At 42.7% G+C, this 18,282-nt stretch overlaps 1 long non-coding RNA gene across 1 annotated transcript; it reads left to right on the forward strand.

Moving 5' to 3' along the window:
* Positions 1-1,195: 1,195 nt before the first annotated feature.
* LOC127533592 (uncharacterized) lies at positions 1,196-17,988 on the forward strand. The gene is made up of 2 exons (XR_007941353.1): positions 1,196-1,278; positions 17,844-17,988. It is a non-coding gene; the product is annotated as an uncharacterized LOC127533592 (long non-coding RNA).
* Positions 17,989-18,282: the final 294 nt, after the last annotated feature.

Genomic DNA, 18,282 nt, shown 5'->3' on the forward strand with positions numbered 1-18,282 from the left:
TTAGAATGCAATGAGACATTAACATGCATAATTTTCAGGCTAGATTACCAGGTTGTTACTGGTAGTGTAGTTCAATTGATTAATCTCAACATGCAAGCATTATCACTGTGAGAACCATAGTATGGTGATTGTAGCATGTAGCACAAAGTATCACTGTTTCCAATTATACTGTCATGGAGCTGCCACATATTGTATAGGATTGTATAGGAGTTGAGAATAAATATAATTACAGTAGATATCTGTCTGACAATTCGGTAACTAAATTTAAGGAAGTAATACCTTCTCTGTTTACTTCATCACATTGGCCTCCAGTACTACTGTGAGGAACCTTGGAGTTACCTTTGACCAGGACATGTCCTTTAACTCGCACATAAAACAAATCTGTAGGACTTCTTTTTTTCACCTGAGAAATATTGTAAAAATCAGGAACATCCTGTCTCGCAGTGATGCAGAAAAACTAGTCCATGCATTTGTTACTTCCAGGCTTGACTATTGCAATTCCTGACTATCAGGATGTCCCAATAGCTCTCTCAAACATCCACAGTTGATCCAAAATGCTGCCGCCAGAGTACTGACGGGAGTTAACAAGAGAGATCATATTTCTCTTACACTGGTCTCTCTTCACTGGCTTCCTGTAAAATCTAGAATAGAATTCAAATTCCTTCGTCTGACATAAGCTCTTAACCACCAATCTCCATCATATCTTAAAGACCTGATAGTACCATATCATCCTAGCAGAACTCTTCGCTCTCAGTCTGAAGGCTTACTTGTTGTTCATAGAATTTCAGTAGAATGGGAGGCAGTGCCTTCAGTTATCAGGCACCTCTCCTGTGCAACCAGTTTGGGCTCGGGAAGGAGACGCCCTCTCTATTTTTAAGACCAGGCTTAAAAACTTCCTCTTTGACAAATCCTATAGTTTGGGCTGACTTGGGTCACCCTAAGGGGGTCAGTTGGAGTCTTCATGTGGACAACTGCCTTCCTCTTCGATGTCCCTTAATTTTGCCCCTAGTTATGCTGCTATAGGCTTAGGCCCGCCAGAGCCTTACACCATGCAGTAAACTTATGAATCAGTTTCAATGTTAGCTTGTACTTGTATCATCTAGCTTATCATGCATGTATTGAACTGTGTTATTTGTTCCTTGTTCCCTATCCTCCTCTTATCCCACTACTCCCCCTCTACCTCTCTACCCCTCAACCTCTCTACCTCTTCTGTCCCTCTCAACCCGCCAGCCAGCAGCAGATGGGTCCCCCCACATAAAGAGCCGGGTTCTGCTCAAGGTTTCTTCCCTGTCAAAAGGTTTTTTTTCTTGCCACTGTTGCCTTAGGGCTTGCTCTAGGGGTTCAGGCATATGGGTTCTGTAAAGCGTCTTAAGACAATTCGACTTAGAATTGGCGCTATATAAATAAAATTGAATTGAATTGAAAATGAAAACTTCACTGGGCAATAGATCAGCATCAACAACAAAAATAGCAGTCATTAGTAAGTTCTCAAGCCCCATTTGAAAACAGGGGCTTTATCTTCCATCTTGGGGCATAAGCGTATTCTACTAGCCTTACATGGCTGTCAACAAAAACTCAACACTGCCTATAATTGGTATTGAAATGTAGTCACAAGGGTAACTGAGCACTACTTGAGAAAACTATATAAAGTTGAAGTGCTTTCTGTATTTCAAAATAGAGATATTTCGTAGTGTTTGTCTACTTGAATTTCTAGTTGTAATAGTTATATAAATGAAGGTGATTGTGTAGGAGTTTGTCCATTTTCAAAGCCCCTATTTACACTTTGTTTTACAAGCTGCAGAGCTGGATTTGATTATTATTTTAACCTGGATCATTCAAATGATGGCAGCCAAATTGAAACAGTCTCACAGATGCCACTTCTCCCGTCACTTGCAGTATATTTTAAAGGTATCAATGGCGAAGCTGCAAGAGAGAGAGAGTGATGGGAAGGGAAATGAAAACATTACAAAAATGAGCAAGGGCAGCACTGATTGGGACTTCTCTCTCCAGGATCCTTCCAAGATGCTGTCCTCTCGTCTGTTTGACTGTTGCCATAATCAGCTTCACAACTACAGCCAAGGTAAACATTCCTGCTGGTGTGGGTGATAAAAAAAAATCTACAGACACACAAGGAGTGGTTTGATAATAAATAAGACAAATTACTCTGAATTAACTGTCCCCAGCAATACATCATGGAAGCAACATATTGAATTAGCTGCTCTTCAATGCTGGAATTAAAAGAGAACAAAGAGGAAGTTTAAAGTCACTTTTAGTGGCAGCAGGACTGATTTTTTATTCCCCGGCTCCAGTTTCATGTTTCACAGAAGAATGTCATAGATGTAGTGGGACAAAAATGGCTGATATGTTTGGAGCCACAGAGGAATGAGAGAAACTGTATGCAAGAGCAACAAGAACAGGGAGACACGCAGCCAGCTAAAGAGTGTTTGTTCTCAAAGCTGGAGCATTGCCGCTGAGGGTGGAGTAAAGCCTTGTGGGATTGGCGAGTGCTGTTGACTCAGCTCCGCCCTGGTTCAATTACACAGATCAGCAAATAGTGATTCAGAATAACAATAGGAGCAGACAGAGCTGGCTGGTTGATAAACTGAGAACTGTTTTTCCTATATGACACAGCCAGCGCTTCTGGGCATAGACATCCTGTCTTAGTCACAGTTACCGTCACATACTCATATTTTCAAATATGCTGCAGACATGCAGAGTTCTTTTGTGGCGTCTGGTGGTTGTCCACTGTCTGCTCGTGATTGGGAGAGAAGGTGATGCAGTAAGTTAGGTGAGTATGGAGATTCTGACTGTTTTCTGTGGGAGACCAGAGAATAGACAAGGCCTCAGTCCATCATGAATGATTTGTGGTAAGAGATATGTCAGATGCTTAAAGAGTAGCTTAATCCACAAATTTTTACATGTGTGTAGCTTTCTAACAGTAGTATGTCTTCTGCCATTGCAGTGTGGCCACAATCTTTTTAATGGGAGTTTGGTTTACTGCTGAACGTGATTTTGATGCAGCGAATATACAGGAGCAATGCATTTCAAATTTATTGTAGTTTACCTTCATTTTTATGATGCGTATGTAACAGAGTACATGTGATATACACTGACAGTCAATAGAAACTTTGAGACCATATTTTTCAACATAATTCTTATTTTGAAGCCCGAAACTGGGTTTTCTTCATATGAATCATTTGAAACAAAAATCTAAAGTTTCAAGAATGATTTCAAAATAAAGAATTTCACAAAAGAAAACGGCACCTGCCAAACACAAAGTCACAACAGTCAATACCGAGTATGGCCTCCATTTGCTTCAATGCAGGCAGCAATCTGTCGGCGCATGCTTTGGACCAGGCTTCTGATTGTGGGTTGGGGACAGCCCATGCGCCTGACTACATCACTGTAGCTCAAACCGGCCTCCACCATACCCAGTGCCCGGAGACGTTGTTCATGTGATAGACGTGGCATGATGCTGTTCACTTCAAAACCCATTCTCAAATTGTGCAGATACTCACTGAGTATTGCTTGGTGTGTATTTGGTTCACTTTTGCAAAGTGACCAACCAATGTGCAATGAATCATGACAAAATGACAACTCATCATTATCTCAACTACCAGGGCACTAGATCATCAGTAAATCCACAATGAATAATTACAACCCCCCTACAAGTAGAATTCTGCATACATTTCTACCTCAAAGTTTCTATTGACTGTCAATATATAATTCCACTTGCTGGAATCTGTTTCTGTTTGTTGTTTTTGGCTCAGTGGCGCCCTCTCTGGAGCTGTGGTGTGCAGCTGGTGTTGGGGGCACGCTGTCAGTTCCAGAGAGACGTCAATGAGGTAGGTCAGAGAGCACAGCACGGGATCACAAACTGTTTCTTTCGTCTTATTATTTTGTTCGTTTTTTGAGTGTGTTAAATATGATCATCCGGATGTCAAGTGGAGAGTGTTTACATATGTTTTATGTTTTTATGTATCTTATATGTGTTTGGACATGAGACACTCGGTGAGCTAGCTATGTAGCGACCATTAGCTGAATGAACGTGCTCTTTTTCTTTAGTGTACCGTGCTTGAGACGACTGACCTGCTGACAAGTGGTTCCTTGGTTTTACCAGGTACATACTCTGTTTCAGTAATTTGTTGTATTGCATAATGTGTGGTATGATTGGTATAGACGCCGTCAGTTCCGGAGAGACGTCAATGAGTGTACCGTGCTTGAGACGACTGACCTGCTGACCAGTGGTTCCTTTGTTTTACCAGCATTAAACGGCACGATATTGGCCTTTTTGGCTCCTTTATTAAACATACACAACGCAGAGTCGATGGGGTTTGGACCAGCTAGTGACAGAGTGTTGCTGGGCATGGTTACACGTATTTAAAAAATCTTTTTCATTGGAAATATTTATTGATTTAATCAATTGTTAATTTTGTATGTACTGTTTGTACTCAGCATGATATGCATGGTTTTCTGCTGTCCTTTGTGGGTTTTTGTTTAGCCTTCCTATTTTCTGTTTCACTAATATGGGAGGCAAATAAATGTTTCCTTTATTCATTCTTTTCTGTGTATAAATTGATGAATGCACATCAGTAATTTCAACAGAGAGTTGGCTGGTTTACCCCTTCTGTCTCCCTTTTTTCATCTCCTCTTTGTCTTTACATTACTCTGTATTCCAGCTTCCATTCCATTCCACATTTATGCACATTACCACTTTGTCTACATAGAATACATAACACATGCAGACCGTTCTTTTTATTGTTTCTACATCTGTATTGCACTCATGGTATGAGTTTGTGGAAAAACAAGACACTGAGCTTTCATTTTGGGATGTTTTGCTTTAGATTTTCAACCCAAAAATCTTATATTTTTCCACAGAGTTTGTGTAATATGGGTTTACATCTAACAGACTAAAGTAGATTATGTAAAGAATAAATATACTATGCATCTGTCAACTGACACTGGCAAAATGAATGCAGAAAGAGTAATCAAGACCATGTTTGATTCAAATCGTCATTTACTGCATACTTGTATTTTGCTTTTGTTTTTTAAAAGACATTTTATGAGTCATTTCTGTGTAAAAGGGCTGTGCACATCTTTTGTAAAAGCAAACAAAAAAGAAATGTAGAGGAAGAGTGGTCTGGTGAAGTCTGTTTCACTGATTAGAATGGATGTGTATCGTTGCAGCAGCTGGTCCATCTACGTTACATGTTCAGTGTAGCCACAGTGGCTGTACCATTTCAAACCAGCAAGCATTAAGTGGGGGAAGCGTTAAAAAAGCCCTCTAACACTGAGCCTGCATTGGCGCAGGCTAGTGACTACAGTCCTAGAATGTAAAGCACCTGTTTTGTGTCCAAAACAGAGAAAACTCCTCACATCTACAAATTTCTCTAAAGTTCTGTATTTCAGGTTCAGTCATAAATAATGCAAAATTGTAACTGCAAAAATGTAAAAAACATATAAGAAGTGGTACATATTTGAAAGAAGAATTTGTGAAATGTCTAGTGTTTTGTTGCAGTTACTGGAGATAACTTTAAATGCATGTTTTCCAGAGGACAGAAAACAAAAAGAGATGCCTTTGCTGTACTCACTGCAATCACAGAATTTATATTCAATAGGTCTTTTAATGTCTCAAGCACAGAAAATGAAGACAGAAAATAAGCTAATCAAATAAAATGAATTTTTCTCTCAAAAGAACAATAAGGTCAACCCACAAAACAAGTCACAAAACAGCTTTTATCTAACCAGATTATAAACAGAGGTAATTAAACAAATTGAAAACCACTAATGTCCCTGTTTATATCTCATCTGCTTATTTTCATTTTGGACTGCAGGTGGTTTATTACTGTTTATTGTTGTTGTTGAGGTCAAAGTGCAAACATACAGGAAGCTGTTCTAATAGAGATGGCCACAGATCGGGATGGTTAGAGAATATAATTAATGAATAATAGTAATTATTCCCATGCTATATAAGGCTTGATTTATGAAATATAGTGACAGTGTGGTACACTTTTCTGTTATTTGCATTAAAAATCCACTTTCAGTTTGTTTACTGTGCTTAGGAGTGCAAATGGTTAGAGAATAAAAACAATGCATGCATGCTGCCGGAGCTAATTGTCCATATGCTAGGTATGAGACTTCCAGTGTATCATTTTATGCTTTTAGTTCCATGAAATATGAATTTATGCATTGTGTTTTTTTTGTGGTGGTGGTGATGGGGGCTAAAGATGAGATATTTGTAACCGTTTTATGTTACTGTGGTATATGTTTAGCACAGAAGTTTATACAAGGCAGTGTGGTGACTGTGTGTGCCCCTGCTGTATGTTTCTGGTAAATTTTCTTGTATGTTTTTAAAATTGTTTTGTTGCATTTTTCTTATAGAGATTTTCTAGTGGGTTTCATGTAGATTTGTTTAATGTTATGTGTCGCACCATAGGTTTCGTGTAACACATTTTCCCATATAGATTTATTTATATGTTAATAAACAAAGAACCCCACAAAGTAAATTTGAAGTTTTGGTATCTTAACCTGGCTTCATTTAGAATAATGTTGCCTTAATTAATTTCTTTTTGTTTTCAGTGGCGTGATTGTATTGTATCTGAGTGCATTACAAAAAAAAGTTTATTGTTTCAATTGTTAATAACAAGGAGCAAAAAAAAGAACAGTAAAATGAAAATGGGGACAAGTTTTACTGTCTATGTTATAAATGCCTGAACGCATGCAATTGAAAAGCAATAGATTTAAGCCACCTCCAGAAGGTGAGGGACTCCAGTATAAAGTGCTATAAATGCTGACAAAACTTCCTTTTTCCACTGGGAAAAGGCCATGACTTCCTACAGTTTTCTCCTGTTGTTACACCTCGCATGGAAAGAAAATCTTTAGCTTAGGTTCAGGAGCAGGACCACACATCAATCACTCCTCTTCCTGTCCTGTGTCTATACATATCACTCTGCCCGTTCCACATGTTCGTTCTTGCTTCTTGTGCACAGAGCAACACACACTATTGCCAAGTCAACTATGACTTATCACGGGCCTTTTATTCAACTCAGCTCTAGATCTCCTCCATGTCGATCAGCCTAACCCACAAGGAGTCCCGGGAGACGAGGAGATTAGTGTCGCTCCACCATACACCAATACCATCACCTCACCCTTACTTTGAGGTGTCATGGAAACCTATTGACCGGGAAGTGAGGAATGGAGGCTATGCTGTGACTCTCGTGAGACTGCCAGTGAGATTTCGGAATACAACATGGCGGCGCCCTGCTGCTGAAATAGAATTCACTCGTCTTAGCTCTTTCTCGAAACAAAATTAAATTTAATCACCGCATTACTTGCATTTAATTATTGATATTTCCTTCCTCGAACTGCGGATTTGGAGCACCACCCACCGTGGAGGACCTCGAGCGATTTATCGACGGATATTTTTACAACTGCGTCATGGAAGACCCGAACCGCAACAATCCGTCTAAAAAGAGGAAAAACGATTCCTCGACTGATACGGACGACCTAGCTACAACGGACGTCCCAGTTGATGTCCTGGAGTCAATAAATAAAAAGTTAGATGTTCTCAGCGTCCTCCGCGACGAAATTCGAGACCTGAAGGTAAGTTTGGAGAACGCCTATCAACAGGTAAGTGAGCTCCAACTGGACAACGCGGAACTACGTTCTAACTTTTCCGCAGTTACAACCGAGCTGGAAACGATTAAAAGGGAGAATAAAGCGCTTAAAGAAACTGTACTGGATGTCCAGTCCCGTAGTATGCGGGACAATTTAATATTTTCAGGAATCTCTGAAAGCACCACAGATAATCCGGAGACAGAAATTAAGAAATTTATGACAACGGCTTTAAAAATTCCCCAGGAAACGGTGAATAATATTTCCTTTCACCGCGTTCACAGGCTCGGAGCCCGTAGAGCCAATAAATCCCGTCCTATTATCGCTAAATTCGAACATTTTAAACAGAAAGAATTAGTTAAAAGTAAAGGACGGGAGCTTAAAGGGACCTCTTTCGGAATGAACGATCAATTCCCGAGAGAGATAAACGAGCGGCGGAAGGTATTGTTTCCCATACTGAAGCAGAACAGACAGAAGGGGAAACGGTCTACCTTGGTTGTAGATAAACTTTATATCGACGGCCAACTGTACCGGGACCCCAATACCACTCCCTGGCTGTTCTGATCAGTATGGTGAAAAGAAAGAGCTTCGTTTATTTACTATAAAATAATGTATATATTGTGTGTATATATATGAAGGTATGTATATATGTATATGTATTTAATCCCTCTATGGCTACTTATAATAATGGCTCACTGTTTTATGTTTGACCCCCTTCTGTTCACCTTTTTGTCTACCTCCCCTCCCTCTGCTTCCCCTAACCACCTAAACTCACACCTCCCCTCTCCCCCCACACAAACTCCCTATGTAAATCTTTTGTGTGTTATATATGTCGAGGCACCAGTGTTCTTTGTTTTTTTGTGCTCACGTTTGACATGTTTTACAGTCTTGTTATCCACACCCATCATAGATCTAAACCCTGCTATACACCCATCCAACGTTATCAGCAGACTGAGTTTATTTCATAACATGCCAATATTAGGAAGCTGCTCACATAGATATACATCCAAGGCTGAACTTAAACTGTCTATATGCATAAACTAACTCTGGTCTCCTGGAATGTGTGTGGCACTCGCTCACAGGCAAAAAGAATAAAATTTTAGACCATTTTTCAAAATTAAAAGCAGACATTTGTCTCCTACAAGAAACCCACCTACAAAAATCTGAAGAAAAATTACTTACTGGCTTAAATTTCAATCAGGTTTATTCTACCTCTTATAACAGTAGACAAAGAGGAGTCTCTATACTTATTCATAAGAGGCTACTTTTACTTTAAATGACATAATAGTTGACTCAGAAGGCAGATACATTATTATCCAGGCAACTATATTTAATAAAGAATATACGATTGGGAATTTGTACGCCCCTAATAATGATGATCCGGCCTTTTTTCATTCATTTTTCTCTCAACTATCTGATTTAACAGCAAATTCAACTGTTATCATTGGAGGAGACTTCAACACAGTCCTAAATCCATCAGTAGATCGCTCCAATAACACAACACGTACAAGGCAATCTCAATCTGCTAAAGTAATAGAGGAATATATGGATGATTTTGGCCTTGGCGACAGCTGGAGACTAAAAAATCCAACAAAGAAGGAATTCACCTTCCATTCCTCGGTGCATCGATCATTTTCAAGAATTGATTTTTTTCTTACAAATAATTCTATTACCGAGAAAGCTTCTACAAGAATACACCCTATTATTATCAGTGACCATGCACCAGTCTCCCTCTCCTTACAAACTGACCTCACCTTTAAACCACCTCCGACATGGCGTTTTAACATCTCACTGTTAAAAGATGAAGAGTTCGATAAGATCATAAGGAGAGAGTGGGCAGACTATTTGGAAATGAATGACTCCCCAAACTCATCTCCATCTTTACTCTGGGAAGCAGGGAAAGCAGTACTTAGAGGTAAAATTATTTCATATTCATCGTATAAAAAGAAACAAGATCAAAAATTAGAAAAAGATCTAGAAGATAAAATTAAACAACTAACTGATGAATATACAACAAACCCAAATAATCAGATATGGACTGAATTACAAAATACAAAAATACAGCTAGATGAGATGTTATCCAAAAGGACCGAGTTCATAATACAACAACTGAGATACAACAACTTTGAGCATAATAACAAATCAGGTAAATTTCTTGCAAACCAACTCCAACGCAATCGGGAAAAATCTCTCATAACAGCGATAAAAGGGACAACTGGTGAGTATACGCAATCACCAGAAGAAATTAATCATATTTTCTACAATTATTATAGGAATCTGTATTCAGAAAATAACAAACCCAACCCTGAGCATATTGAGGCATTCCTCAGTAGTTTAAATATGCCTCAGTTATCTACTGAACATAAAAATATCCTAGATGCTCCACTGTCCATAAATGAGCTGTCCAGTGCTCTAGACAGTATGCCTAATGGTAAGGCACCAGGTCCAGACGGTTTTCCGGCCGAATTTCTGAAGCACTTCTGGTCAACGCTGGCTCCACAGTTTTTTAGATTAGTAACAGAAATTAAAACCAGTGGTCACATACAGCCTCACATGAACACAGCAGCAATTAAACTTTTATTAAAACCAGATAAAGACCCGACCCTTCCGTCAAGTTATCGCCCGATATCACTAATTAACACCGACATTAAAATTATTGCAAAGGCCTTGGCATCTAGACTAGAGACAGTAATTTCAACAATTATTCATAATGATCAAACCGGCTTTATTAAAGGTCGACACTCTACCAACAACGTAAGAAGGCTCTTAAATTTGATTAACATGTCACAGCGGCAGGACAAAAAGGCAGTTATTATATCGTTGGATGCAGAAAAAGCCTTTGACAAAGTTAACTGGTCCTTCCTCTTTGCTGTTCTAAATAAGCTTGGCTTTGGAGAGTCATTTATTCACTGGGTATCAGCACTATATGATTCTCCCAAAGCTACTGTCACCACTAATGGAATCACCTCAAAGACTTTCACCTTACAGAGAGGCACCAGACAGGGCTGTCCACTCTCTCCTTTGTTATTTGCGATATTCATTGAGCCGTTGGCAACAGCTGTGCGCCAGGATGTCAGGATCCAAGGAATCCGCTCTGGGGCAACAGAACACAAAATTAATTTATACGCAGATGATATATTACTTTATTTAGAAGAACCGGCTATTTCATTAAGGGAAGTATTTAATTTAATAACTACATTTTCAGAGTTATCAGATTATTCCATAAATTGGACAAAATCAACATTACTTCCGATCACAGAAAATTCATGGAGTCCTGCAGACCAAGACCCTCACTACTCTTTCCCTACAGGCAACTTAAAATACTTAGGCATAAAAATTTCACCTAAATTATCTGAATTAACTCACTTAAATTTTTCCCCATTACTGGATAACATCACCAATGACCTACAGCGCTGGAACAATCTCCCTATATCTCTTATGGGACGAATAGCTACTATCAAAATGAAAATCCTACCAAAAATAAATTACTTCTTTGCAATGATTCCATTCAAACCAACGTCCAACTGGTTCCAGTCGCTGGACTCGGCTATCACAAAATTTTACTGGAATAATAAAAAAGCAAAAATCAGTCTATCTACTCTTCAGAAAAGTAAAGCCGAAGGAGGTCTAGAAGCACCAAATTTTATGCATTATTATTTAGCTAACCAGCTACAATATCTTATTCTATGGACACAACCTACCATAGATGCCAACTGTTGGTTAGAATTAGAACAGAAGGATTGCAATAGCATCAGACTTTCAGACATACTCTTTATTACAACATCCATCAAACGACATAACTGTTTTAAAAACCCAATGATTTCCTCCACCTTGACCGCTTGGTGGAAGGCATTAGAAATTGCAAACTCTAAATTGGAGCCCTGTAAGTTTTCTCCCATTTGGTACAACCCTGATTTTCAAGTTAACAATCAGCCGCTCCATTTAGCTGTTTGGGAGCAGAATGGAATCACACATCTCCACCACCTCTTCTCAGATAATACGTTCATGTCATATACAAACTTGCTTCAAAAATACAAAATAAAAAACGGGAATTTTTTACATTATCTTCAAGTTAAAAATATTATTAAGAAACGAATCCCAACACTTCAAAGCACGCTCCGGCCGCCGGCATTAGCTGAAGCAATCATAAAGCTCTCTCCGACAACAACTAAAACCCTCTCTAAAATATATAAGTTACTCTTAAGCACTGATACAATACATTTACCTATCTCTAAATGGGAGTCAGATCTATCTATATCTCCGGAACCAGACTTCTGGACTCAAATTTGCGATAATGCATTTAAAATGACAAAACACACAAACTTACAACTCATCCAATACAAAATCCTCCATAGAACACATATTACTCAATATATGATGAACAAAATGGGATTCTCCGACTCCGACATCTGTCTCCAGTGCTCCCAGAACACTGCTGATACTTATTTTCATGCTCTATGGCTGTGCACCCCCGTAAAAAATTTCTGGACCAACGTCTCAGAAAAACTTTCCGCTATCTTAAACTGCAGGATTCCTCTATCTCCAAGTCTGTGTTTACTTGGCGACTTAACAACAACGGACCTACCACGCAAACAATCTCAATCCTTACTTGTAGCCCTCGCCATTGCCAAAAAAACAATCCTTGTTAACTGGAAAAATAAGCAATCTCTGAACATTAATCTCTGGTTGAACCTCCTAATAAATCACATTTCAATGGAGAAAATCTCTGCTTCAAATAAAAATCAGTTGTTAAATTTTATACAAACATGGTCACCGTATGTTAACTACCTTAACTTAAACCTGGTAACCTGACTCTGCCTGTTAGCGAAAACCACCACATCACCCCAATATATGTTGCTGCTTATGTATGTTGGCATTGTGTAACTAATGATTGTCTTCAGTTAGGAACCCAGTCGCTGTCAGCAGGATCGAGCGGGCCGTATCGACGACAACTTACAGTCAACAACTCCCCAGGATCCTCTGTCTATATGCATGAATGGCTAACTTGGTGTTACTGCATGCTTGGCTAATCTTCCAGGTGCTGTCCCCTGTGGCTCGATGTGGTTGGCCTTGTTCCCCGGGCGGCGCTCGGTTTGGGCGGGCGCCGGGTCGCCTCGGGGGCTGGGGGTCGTGGGGGGCTGGTGGCGTCCTGCGGGGTGGCTGCTTCTGTGGGGGGGCATGGTGGGCGGTTCGGCTCGGTCGGGTGCCTGGTTTGGGCGCCCGCCGGGTCGCCATCTGCGACTAAAAATGTCGTGGATGGCGGCCCGGCGGTCGTCTGGGTCTGGCGCCCGGTCGGGCTGGGTCGCCTGTCGTGTTCTCTTCATGGGGGTGGCCGCTTTGTGTGGTGTCGTTGGCCTCCCGTGGTTCCCTTGGCGCTTGTGATGGCCTGTCGGCCGTCTGGATCGGGCGCTGCCCCCCGGGTCTCTGCTGGGTCGCAATGCGTCTCGGCCGTCTCCCGGTGCCCGCGGTGGGTGCTGTGCGGGGGTGTTGCCCGGGGGCTCGGGGCGGCGCTGTTCCGGCATGGCCTGTTGCTCTTCGGCTAGGGGTTGCGGTTCCGGCCTGGTGGGTCTCTGGGTGCCCCGTGGTACCCTCTCCTCTCCCCCTCCTCCTCCTTGCCTTTTTCCCCCCTCGCCTCCCTCCTCCCGTCTTCCTCCGCCTCCTTGTCCCCTCTCCCTCGCCCCCTCCCTCCTCCCTCCCCCTCGTCTTCCCGCTCTGCTGCCTGTCCTCTCCTTTCTTGTCGTCTCCTCCTCCCCCTCCTTCTCCTGCCTTCCGCCCTCCCCCTGGGGGGTGGGGCGGGGGATGGGTGTGGGATGGGAGGGCGGGTGTGGGATGGGGTGGGGGGGCTTGGGGGGCTGAGGGGGAGGAGGGTAGGGGAAGGGGGACCGGGTGCGGTGCGCGGGGGCGTTCTGGCCTGGCCTGCGCCGTCTGCCCGCTGGGGCGCCGGGGCTGGGGGGTGGGGTGGGGGGTTGGGGATTGGGGTGGGGGGGGTGTATGGGGGGGCACTGGGCGCGCGCGCACCTCCCTCCGCCTGGCTGGGTGGGGCCCCGTTGATCGCTCCTCTTAAATCACTTCACAAGCTTCGCACAATACAACTTGTAAATATACACATAGGGCACACAACATATCCCTTGGGGGGGGGGTGGAGAGGTACTATTCCTTTTCCACAATTCCCCTCCAATTTTAATGCACCACACTACCTGGGGGGTGGGTGGTTATGGGGTGGGACGTCATTAGACGGGATGGGCCCCAGTGCAGTGTTGTGCTGTGGCCCCCCGTCTATGCCCCCACCCTGACACTTCTTCCCCCAATTTTAACGCACCACATACACATTCACATTTTGGGCTTGCGGTGAGGCTGAGTGGGGGTTTCGTTACCCTGTGCTCTGCCTTACCGACCCCCCAATCCTAAGACACCACACATACTTGTATATACACTTGGGTGGGTCACATTCACGGTGCAGGGCGAGTATTCACCAGTTGGGGAACTGGTGAACTCAGTAACAGGGCAACTCACAATAGTTTTACTGGCGTGATCTCCGGGGCTTCTCCCTGCCGGGCCCGAGGGCCTGGGTTGTTGCGCCTCCCCTGGTGCTCCTTCCTCTCCCTCCCTCCTCCCCTCCCTCCCTCAGGGTCGCGTTTCTCTGGGCGGCCGGAGGTGGGCTGGGCTCGTCTGCCCTTTCGGTGCCGTTGCCCGGTCCCTTGGTGCTGTTTTCCGGTGAGCGGGTGGCCTACCGGATTTGGGTGTGGGAGGGGTGGCGTGGGGGTGTGGGTGGTGTGGTTGGATGGGGTGGGGTGGGGTGGCTGGGCGAGGGGTGGGGGGGTGTTGGGGGTGGGTTGTGGGTGGGCGGCATGGTGGGGAGGGGGGGTGGCGTGGGTGGGTGGCGGGGGGGTGGGACGGTGGAGGGGGCGGGGGTTTGGGGTCTGGGGGGCGGGGGGTCGGGTTGTGGGGGGGGGTGGGGGGGAGGGCGGGTGGTCGTGGGGGAAGTGGGGCTGTGGGCCGGTGGGACGCCGTGGGGGTCCGCTATGGCCCGTTCTGCTGCCCGGGCCTTGGGGCTCTGGCTGTGTCGGGGGGGGTCGCTCCGGGCTCCTGGGCTGGGTCTCCGCTTGGTGGCTCCTGCGGGGGGGCTGGGTGGACCTCCTTGGCCTGGAGGGGACAGCTCCCTCCTTTTGGTGGAGGTTTTCATGCATGCCAGACCCACCACACCGGCACCTACCAAAACTCAATAGAGTGTGTTCCTCCGGTTGCTGAGTCAGTGGAGGTTGCTGGGTTAGTGTCTGTGGATCTCACTCTGCTCTATCTATCCTTCTTGTGGCCTCCTGACATCTTCATGATTGATCCGTTGGGACTTTGTCGTATTAGGTGTTTGTGAAGGGTTTTAGATTTGTAAATGGTTTTAAGGTGTGAATTAAAGAGTACAAACAAATAAAATGCACCTTTTCTCTTAGAACACTGTCTATGCCTCACCTTTCTGTCTGTCCTGTGTTTGTTTTATGTTTCACTTGGGTGTGCACAGCCCTCAATGGCATAATGTAGAAAACAGCTTGAAATAAACATGATAGGTTAATTTGCCATGAGGGCAGGTGATGGTCACAGTCACAAAGAAGAAAAAAAATTGCACATGAAGCTTAAGCAGTGGCACCATGAGTGGTTGGTGTCATTTTTTGAGCGGACTTGCAGACAAACAAAAGGAAAAGCGAAGAAAAAAAAAAAAAAAGGGGAAACCTATTGACCTAGCTGAACTACCCCTTCCCTCCCTTGGGTAACCTTCTCAATCAAGGGCAACGACGTGTTCTCATCATGTGCGCTTAAGTCCCAGTATGTTCAAAAACCTCATAGCATTAGAGTTAGCTCATGCATTTTTTCCTCATAGAGATGTCCTCTGCTCAGTTTCTTCATCTCTGTCACAAGGGTTCGACGGCTACCTGACTCTACTGCTCAACATAGCCCTATCTTCTCACCTATCTTCTCCTACTCCAGCAGCTGGCCTCCAACAATTAATTTGACACACCTACTGGAAGCATTGTGGCTTGGAGTCACACTGTTGCACTTTTACAGCACGTTCAGCTTTAACATGTCACAAACAGCAATCGAGTCATCCAACCACTACATGCACTGTCTGCATCTAAGCCACAATTTAAAGCAGATCTTGTTCCTCCAATTACTTTCAATCTAAAGCATCACTTCTAGTTGCTATACCCGAGGTCACGGGGTCACGAGGTTTCCCACTCCCATGCTCTTGCCCAAAGGTGCTGACATAAAAGAAAATCCGTATTTCAGCGTTGAAGACAAACTGTCCACAACAGTCTTAACCTAGAACACCTCAGTGCAGCTACCTGCATGCCTGTGTCCTTTGCTGCAGTGGCCATTTTTGACTTTTGACAATTGGTAAAATATGGGGTGTATAAAAGTATATTATATATTTAATCTAAATTTCATATCTTCTACACATTGGGAACATATGTTTTTGTCCTTTCAGCCATTGAAAGAGGATTGAATATTTACTACTTGTAACTTGAGCTGCTGACAGTACCGTGTGTGTAAAAACGTAAATAGAAGTGGCCCATCTGTAGAGGTGGGGGAGGAGCTCTGTACCTGCTTTTGTATACAGTGTGACCCAGTGCCCTATTTTGAAAGTCAGCGTCTGGAGTGATGGAACCATCCACTAAAATGATCTCATCTGAAGAAAACAACACAAACTCAAATTTGTGAACAAACAGACTGTGTTATATGAACTTGAACAAAAGCAATGTATTCGTGAACTCTGACTGAGGTCTTGCATCTGCATAGTTAGACTATACTAAATACTTTTTAAAAAAGCCAGTCTCTTGTTCATTAACTAATCACTGTAACTCTTCCTGCTGACAATCAATCAATCAATCAATCAATCAATCAATCAATCAATCAATCAATCAATCAATCAATCAATCAATCAATCAATCATTCAATCAATCAATCAAACCTTTAATGATTAAACCTTTATTATTAAATTAAACCTTTATTGATCATGATCCATCTGAGGAAGGAGGACGGAGATTCCAGTGTTTAGCAGAATATGGTGACTGTCATATTCACTCTTTTCACTTCACCTAAAAAAATGAAAGTTAGAAACTCCACTGTGCTAGATCTTCTTCTCTTTTGTGTGTATCTTGGCAGAGGTCAGTTATATTTTCTCTTCTCTACAGAGACTAAAGGTACAGCTGTATAGGCAGCCCTGACACTGCAATGACCAAGCCCACAAAATGAATCATTGAGACACTGAGCAGCACCTGTGGGCACTGACAGCCTTCTAACGCTGTGGACTCAAACTATTGACTATCATGCGGAGATAATCAACACCATTTTCCCAATTAGAGTGGCACTGACACATTTTCTCATTGCACTGATTTATCATGGACCGATTAGCACTGTGATTCAGCTTAAATATGAGCAATAAGATTTTGTAATGAGTCTAATGTAACAAATCAGTGATTCATAGCTGAGCTCATTAGAGAATATGCTCAACTCAGCAAGGACAAAGAAGTCAATAACTTGTTCCAGGTACTTTGAATATTTTCTTCTGAATTATGGCCAAGCTCAGAACATTAAAATGAATTATGTTTCTGTCCACACTTCTACAAAGTTCCTTGTGAAGCCATGTCTGTCTTTGTGTATGTTTTAATATCAGCAGGGCCACAATGATCAAAGGTGACTATTTCAGTACTGCACAGCTATAGAATGAGATGCCAAAAGTAACCCACACAGCCAAAAAGTAAGGACTGTGTGTCTGTGTTTGTGACCACAACTCTGCTTTCTCTCTCTCCTCTGCTGTCCAGCCACTGACACACTCCAGAACCTGCTAGCTACCTTTCATGTGGTTCACAGCATATTAAGTCTCACTGATAATTTCAATGAAACACTTCCTTTGCCCCGCTGCACTGCCTGGCTATAATCTACAGCTAATTATGCTGATCTGAGGTCTGGCAGTGATCACTCACTGACTGTGAGCTGACCACACATGCCAGTCACAAGGCCATTTAGGAATTCATTGGTTAGTTAATTGCTGATGTCAAATTTGACTTCCACAGAAGGTTTGACTATAAAAGAGGATCATTTTGTAATTTTGGATAGTAATTTTTTTCCCTTCCAGTTATGATTTATGATTCCTCCCCCTTGCCCTCTTCTGTCCTTCTCAACCCGCCCGGCCAGCAGGCAGATGGGTCCCCCCTATATAGAGCCGGGTTCTGCTCGAGGTTTCTTCCCTGTTAAAAGGGTGTTTTTCCTTGCCACTGTCGCCTTTGGGCTTGCTCTGGGGGTCAGGCATTTGGGTTCTGTAAAGCGTCTTGAGACGAGTTGACTGTAATTGACGCTATATAAATAAAATTGAATTGAATTGAATTGAATTGGCGTTATCACTTTAACGGTGAGTGCAAACGAAGAGCATACCAGCTGCTATGATTTTTATACACCTATCTCCATGTGCAACCAGTCACATAAAAACCAATATAATCTAGAGCCTTTGTAAAAATTTGTCATCTGTCGTTTTTTTTATACAGGTCAGTTCATCCAAATTACCAAAAATTATTTTCATTAGGACTATTTCCTAATTAAGTAGAGACGTAATCAGAATTGGCCCCCAATAAAAAATATCAATAAAACAAAAACAAGACTGTCAAAGGATGTGTTTAATTC

Source organism: Acanthochromis polyacanthus, chromosome 4 (assembly GCF_021347895.1).
Source record: "Acanthochromis polyacanthus isolate Apoly-LR-REF ecotype Palm Island chromosome 4, KAUST_Apoly_ChrSc, whole genome shotgun sequence".
Lineage (NCBI taxonomy): Eukaryota > Metazoa > Chordata > Actinopteri > Pomacentridae > Acanthochromis > Acanthochromis polyacanthus.